This window comes from Musca domestica, unplaced genomic scaffold (assembly GCF_030504385.1).
Source record: "Musca domestica strain aabys unplaced genomic scaffold, Musca_domestica.polishedcontigs.V.1.1 102, whole genome shotgun sequence".
NCBI classification, from domain to species: domain Eukaryota; kingdom Metazoa; phylum Arthropoda; class Insecta; order Diptera; family Muscidae; genus Musca; species Musca domestica.
In genome coordinates this window covers 2,076,613-2,084,856 of record NW_026712117.1, presented here as the reverse complement: position 1 = coordinate 2,084,856, position 8,244 = coordinate 2,076,613, and positions in this window count along the sequence as shown.

Here is an 8,244-nt window from a genome sequence, read left to right as displayed (position 1 = left end):
ATGTGAGCTATATCCAAATCTGAACCGATTTCAATATAAATTGGCAAATTTTTGTTGTACCGAATGCCGTTACACCTTCCAAATTTGAATAATGTATATACAAATGATCAATAGATATGTGCATATAAAATCTAAATTTTTGGGAGGTACCTGCTATTCTGATGCTATATCTCGAGTTCCAAGTGGAATAGCCTATGTTACTTTCAAGCGATGCTGTAATATATGGCAATTTTCAGGAAAATCTGCTTAGGGGTTTTTGAGTCCATGAATTACAAACAATCAAACAAACACTATAGATATACTAGCTGAACCCGGTGCGCTTCGCTACCCCTTTTGATTTTATATGCATTCAAAATTTTATTTACGAATATATGTTGGTTAAAAAAAAAAAACAAATTTAAAAAATAAAAAAAAAAATTATTGCACTACTTTAATGCGTAAATAACCAAAACTATTAGAAAAGCAGTAATATGACATACATACACGAAGGGTTTGTCCTTCGGATTTATTTATTTCATAGCAAATACCAAGCGTGCAGTAAACTGCAATCTTTTGAAGTTGAGTTGCATTTCTAGTGCAATTAGTGAATTCGAGATAGCAACATACTTCGCCGTAATAAGCGTATTTCAAATCAATTGTTGTGTTGTTTTTTTGTGTTAGCCTCAGGCGTTAGGGTCAATGGTTCTTATTAAAATCATATCCCAATCTGATCCGATTTAAACATAATTTAAAAAAAATACTTTTACACCAAACTCCGCCACACCTTTCATATTTCATTGAAATTGGTGCATCAAATATGTGAAATCGGCCGATAATATATATATGGGAGCTATATCCAAATCTTAACTAATTTCCAATTAATTAACTAATTTCCAACACATTCTGAATTTCAATGGTATCGGTCATATATATCATGTTTGGTGCATAACATGTATGAAATCGGCCGAAATATATATGTTAGCTATACCCAAACCTCAACTGATTTCAATATAATTTGGCAATTTTTTTCTGGTGCTAGATTTTGTATCTCTCGCTTTGGGTGCATCAAATATGTGAAATCGGCTGAGTATATATATGAGAGCTATAATCAAATCTGAACCGATTTTAATATAATTTGTCAAATTTATTTTTGTACCAAATTTAGCAACTCATGCCGAATTTCATTGGAATCGGAGATACATAGCGTGTTTTGTGCATCAAATATATGAAATCGGTGGAAAATATATATGGGAGCTATATCCAAATCTGAACAGATACTAATATAATTTGACTAATTTATTTTCTAATCAAAATCCCGTTACATATTCCAAATGTCTTTGGAATCGAACATACATATCGTGTATGGTGCATAAAATACATGAAATCGGTCGAAAATATATATGAGAGCTATATCCAAATCTGAACCAATTTTAATATAATTTGACAAATGTATATTTGTTTTAATTTCCGTTACACATTCAAAATTTCATTGAAATTGGAGATACATAGCGTGTTTGGTTCATCAAATACATGAAATCGGTCGAAAATATATATGGGAGCTATATCCAAATCTGAACCGATTTCAATTTAATTTAACAAATTAATTTTGGCTCCCAATTATGTTACTTATTTTAAATTTCATTACAATTGGAAATACATATCGTGTTTGGTCCACCAAATACATGAAATCGGCCGAAAATGTGTATGGGAGCTATATCCAAATCTGAACCGATTTCAATATAATTTGGGAAATCAATTGTTTAGATAAAATCTATCACACGTTTCAAATTTCATTGAAATTGGGGATACATAGCGTGTGCATCAAATGCTTGAAATCGGACGAAAATATGGGAGCTATATCCAAATCTGAACCGATTTCAATATAATTTGACAAATTTATTTTCGGATTAAATCCCGTGACACATTCCAAATTTCATTGGAATCGAACATTCATATTGTGTTTGAGGCATCAAATGAACGAAAATATATATGGTAGCTATATCCAAATCTGAACCGATTACAATATAATTTGGCAAACTTATTTTTGTTCCAAATTCCGTTACGTATTTCAAATTTGGAGACTGTATCTTCAACCAATCAATAGATATGTGCATATAAAATCTAAATTTTTGGGAGGTACCTCCGATTCTGATGCTATATCTCCAGTTCCAAGTGGAAATCCAAAAATGTATATAGCCTATGTTACTTTCAGGCGATGTTGCAGTATATATGGAAATTTTCAGGAAAATCTATTCAGCGGTTTTCGAGTCCATAAATTACAAACAAACAAACAAACATTTTCCTCTTTTATAGATATAGAAAGATATGTTTAGGATTAAATATTGATTTCAAATTATTTTCCAATTTAACCGCAATGCTGTATATTATCTTAAACGAATCAACAAAATCTTATAAAAGTAAAAAAGCAGTAAGTTTGGCCAAGCCGAACTTTGAATACCATCCACCATTTAGAACTTATTTGAAATTTTTCGAAAAAGATAACATTCGCCAAAAATTCATTTTAAAAGTACGGAATATAGCCGTTATATTAGGGCCTATATGACGTGCACCTACATATGCATTATTTGTCACAAGCCATTTCCATATTCAAACTCGAAACTTGAAATAAACGGTGAATGTAGCCAAAATCATCAAAATACCGTAAATAGGGAGCTATATGAAGACCTGAACCTGTATAGACAATTTACTGTACAGGCTGTAGCTCTCATTACGAACTTCAAATACGACATCTCAAACAATTTCGGTGAGTATTGTACCTAAAATCGTCAAAATACCGAATATACTGATATATGGGACCTATACGAAGACCTGGACTTGCACAGACAATTTTCTGTCTCAGGCTGTAGTATCCATTTCGAACTTCAAATGCCAAATATGAAACAATTCCAGAGAATAATGTCGCTAAAATCATCAAAATACCGAATATCGAGTGGTACCGTTATATGGGGGCTATATGAAAACGTGGACCTACATGGCCTATTCAAGAACTTAAGCTGCCTACTGGCAAAATAAACATGTGTGCAAAATTTTAGCCTTCTATCGCAATTCGTTCGAAAGATAGCGTGATTACAACAGACGGACATAGCTATCGTCTTAGAATTTTACGCTAATCAAGAATATATATGCTTTGTTGGGTCTAATATCATTATTTCGATGAGTTACAAAAGGAATGACAAAATGAATATACCCTCCATAGTATGGTGGAGGGTATAAAAAGTAATAATTCATAATCCGTCCCAGACTCCCCAAAGGCAAACCATTTGTAAAAGTGTCAAAAATGTCATTGTTGTACTTGAAATTGTGATAAATGACATGATGTCCTTATGGAGTCGCAGTTTTAAACTGCTGGCATTTCTGTTTGTCTCTGACATGTCATTCAAAAATGTTTATCTCTATAAAGTTGTATTTTTCGTTCAAGTTGCAATTAATTGATGTTGGCATTTTATTACGATTTTTTGGTTAAACTTTCTGTTGACTACATAATCCCTCCTTTTAACAGAAGAAGAATGATATTTTGATTAAATAGTAATGCTTTCAGAATTTATTGGTAGTTTGTGCTCTTGATAAGTGGAATACACAATAACCAATATTTGCGACATATTCCAAAATTAAGTTTTTTCTAAAATAAATATATTTTTTATAATTTGTCCTTCTTCAGACATATATACTTTTAACTTTTCAAAACAAAAATTATGGTTGGTTGTAACGGCAAATGAAATGCTTATTTTATTTGTCTGCAAATTTTGCTAATTGTAGAGAAGAGTCATGAATTCTGAAATGAATTTCAATTTGTAAATCTAAAAAATGTTATCACATGAATTTCAGTCAGTTTTGCGAACATCTTCGTGACATGAATGCCATTCACTTTCTTTTGTGGTATTAACAAATAGAATCAACGCCGTTTATTGTTGATTTTGAAAGTGTGTAAAAGGCATCAGACTTAAATTTACATTTGTGGGTGTGTCTGCTCAATGATTTGAAATATTAACGAACATATTCATGGTGTTCCAGTTTTTCAAAATATTAAAGAGATTTATTTATGTGGATTAAATATTACTTTGATAATATAAATTCAAAAAAGTATTTTATTATGGCAACAATAAGCTAACAACAAATTCAACTACTTAAAATTGTACAACTGGATTTAAAGATTCTGCCGAGTAATAATTAGTGTTATATAAAGTAAGAATGTATTATACCAATTGTCTTGTCTGTAACATCTACTAGGTAATAATTTAAACTATAACCTAAATCGACTTAACTCTTTTCATATGATGATCGGTAATGGTAGATCTAGGGCCAAATGAAACTTATAATACACACAGTCCATAGAGTGTTATTTGTTACAAAAAAGTATCAATCATGGGCATAATTTTAGAAACATGCAATTAACTGTACTATACACAGATTATAAAGTCTTATGATTTGTAAACATGGAAAATGTTGTAGGGGACAAACTTGAACTAAATATTGAATGCAGACTTAATAAATGTTTCACGTTTGTCATGTTCCCATTTCATGTCTATTGCTTTACACATTCTTTTCACCATGTTTTGTGTTACGTAAACATCCAATGTTTAAGGGATTTTTTACCGTTGCGTCAAATTGGTGCAAGGGTATTGTATTTTGAGTGTGTTTTGTATTGGTTTAGGTAATTATTTTTATATCCTCCACCATACTATGGAGGGTATATTAACTTTGTCATTCCGTTTGTAATTTCTCAAAATAACCATGTCAACAAAGTATATATATTCTTTATCAATTGTTGCAAAATGTTCAGGCTTAATCCCTTTATTGCTGTTTTTATAAAAACCACGTTTGTTTATACTGGAGAACGATGGTAATGTTTACCAGGGGGTAAGGCAGGGAATACCTAGGTTTCGGAAAGAGCCACCAATCCTCATCAGTTCCCTTGTTTTTTGTCTGGGATATTCTCCACAGAAGTTAATTTAAAAATAACTTCTATGACAAAAAAAAAGCTTTTTTTTATCCAAGTGACTAGATCGTAATCTCAATAGAAGAGGAACCAAAGAATTAACTAAAACTAAAATTCTTTTGGAAAATCTTTTTTTTTATCTTTTAATAAGAACAACAATAAATGGATTAAGCCTGACCATTTTGCAACAACAAAATATAATGGTATCTAGAACAAACAAGCCAACACTGTTCTATTTTGATCTGAGTCGATTTAGCATTGTCCGTCTGTCTGTTGTAATCACGTAATCATCTTTCGAACGAATTGAGATAGAAGGCTAAAATTTTGAACACATGTTTATTTTTCCAAACAATTCCGGTTAATAATGTCGCTATGTTATCAAAATAACGAATATAGATATGTACTATTATATGGGGCTATACCAAAACGTAGACCTGCACAGACAATTTGCTGCCATAGGCTGTAGTATCCATTACAATCTTCAAATACCAAATTTGAAGCAATTCCGATGAATTATATCGCTAAAATCATCAAAATACCGAATATCGGGAGGTACCGTTATATGGGGGCTATACCTAAGCATGACCCATTTTTAATACCAAAAGTCCTGCAGACATAATATATATTTGAGTAAAATTTTATTAACCTACTTCATTTCGTTCGGAAGCTAGAGTGATTTCTACAGACGTATAGACCGCCGGACAGATCGACGTAGAATTTTATGCTGATCAAGAATATATATACTTTGAGGGGTCTAAAATGTATATTACGAGGTATAACAAACGGAATGACAAGCTTAATGTACCCTCCATTCTATGGTGGAGGGTATAAAAACCACCCTTTTTTTAGTTCTTATGATTTGAAAAATATCGTTATCTGTGTTTAAATTAGTCAAACTAAGTTGCGAAAATGTTGAAGGGGGCAAAGTTGGACGTAATATGAAAAGTAGGCAAATTAAGTATTTCATGTTTGAACAACAGTTTTTATGTGTTTTGCTTTACACTTTCTTTTCATCACGCTTTGTGTTGAGTAAACATTTTTTACCATTGCCTCAATTTGCTGAATGTATCGTATTTTGTGTCTTTCTATCACATCCTTCTTTTGGGTTTTTGTGCCTTCCAGCATAATATTAATATATGGTCGTGTATAAAGTTTGCCATTAAATTTGTAATCTGTCGCAAAAGTCATTGACGACCCAAAAAAGTATTTAGATTCTTTGTCTGGATTAAATTTTTACCTGATTTGTTGGTGTCCTTATGTCTATTGTGGTCACTTTATGATAGGAAAGAATTGAGCTAGAGAATGGAAATTTAGTATTCTTATCTCATTTAGAAGTTGGGCTATATCGTTCCATGGTTTTGTATAGCCTCAATATGAAAGTACATTCGGATTTGAGGTACTTTAACACTTTAACTTATATCATATATATAGCGGATATAGGTCAACATTTCGGCATAGCCCTCATTTCTAATTAGGTACTGGAATTTCATTGTACGTATCTTACCTCTTGAATGAAAATCGGCAATGTATGTTAAACTCGCTATAACCCGACATGTTACTCTATCTCTCTCCCCCACTGAAGATTTTTGCCACAATTTCCAACGAAACAGTATCAAATTTGGCATTTGAAGTATATTGTGAGTACATAACCCCCTGGAAGACAAAATTCAATGTGAGTCCAAATTTTGACATTAGAGCCATAAATTAGAGCTAAGTACTTTAATTATCGATTTGAAAGTAATTATTTCATTTTCGCTTAGTATATTTTATGGAGCTGTTTATTATTTTTGTTTTCATTTGTACATACATAGTGGGGTAGGATATCATATAGTCGGTCCACCCAGCTATTGTAATTTCCTAACTTGTTGTTTGTTATTTTGCTTTTTTTTTTCTAAAACGTTTTACCATTTGGACACCTACGTACCTATGATAATGCATTTTATGTTTCTCAAATTTAAGATAAACAGTCTAGGAACTTTTTATGATACTTGAATCGTTTGTATTACGTCCCTTTTTATTTTTGTAACAAATTAATTAAATCGAACAGTGTCTAGATGCTCAACAAACTTCTTAAGTTTCTATTGAGAATTTGAGAAAATTTATTTTGAGACATCGTGAGTGAGCTCAAATTATTTGGCCTCTTTAAGTATGACGCAAATAAGCTCTATTGAGTTTTAATTGGCTAATAACAATTTGTGACACGAACAACAAATCGACTCAGAATGGGATTCTATGCAGATCATCAAAAGGAACTATGGGTCTATCTCGTTTTCTTTTGCCTGTTACAGACAAATGCACAAAGACATAATACCCTGACCACCTTGTGGTGTAGGGTATAAACAGGTTGTCAATATGATTTAAATAACTTGAAGTTCTTTCTCATGTTCTGCCTTTCTATTTATTTTAGCTAATAAAATAGAATGAATTCATCCTAAAATATTTGTAAAAATTAATTCATGCTTTTACTTCTTCATTACAAATACCACAAAATTGGTTGTAGCTAAAAAATGTCCCAATGATAAAAGATAAAATAAGGGTCCACCCAGCGTTTACTTGTTACGAAAAGAATATTTTTTTATCATAATATAATTAACTTAAAACCTTTTTTGTTACATCAGAAGATATATGTTATTGTCCATTTTGCTACATCTTAAGATAACATACAGTTTGACAATATTCAATTATGGGATTGTGAAATGTGTCATTCATACATAAAGACAAACAAATATATCTAACGTTAAAAAAGTTCCATTCTTTTTTACTTCGTCGTAATCAATTCGTTATGCTTTGTCCAGACAATTCTTTGAGATTTTCTGGGATGATGTCAATACCTTTTCACGGGTAATATCAAAGTTATTCAATGATTTCTCTGTTGATATTTCTTTTCCATGCCTCGTCCTCATCTTGATTGTCCTATATTTTTTTGTGTAACAATAGTAAATTACATTTTTTTGTAACAGTAGATAACACTTCCTGTCGTAGATATGACATTTACAGTTTCTTATTAAAAAAGGAAGAGAAAACCGAAAAAAATGAACCATAAAAAGAGGAATAGCTAAGAGATACCCAAATTGACGAAGACATTTTTTGGTAAGCTACAACAGACATTGAAAATAAAAAAGTAATGAAGCTATTTTTATCGAAAAAGTTGTTTTTATCAAAAAATTTATTCTTATTAAAAACAACATGAAATAAATAAAAACAAGTAAAAAAGCAGTAAGTTCGGCCGGTCCGAACTTTGAATACCCTCCACCATTTGGAACGAATTAGAAAATTTTTAAAAAAATAAAATCCATTGACAATTCTGT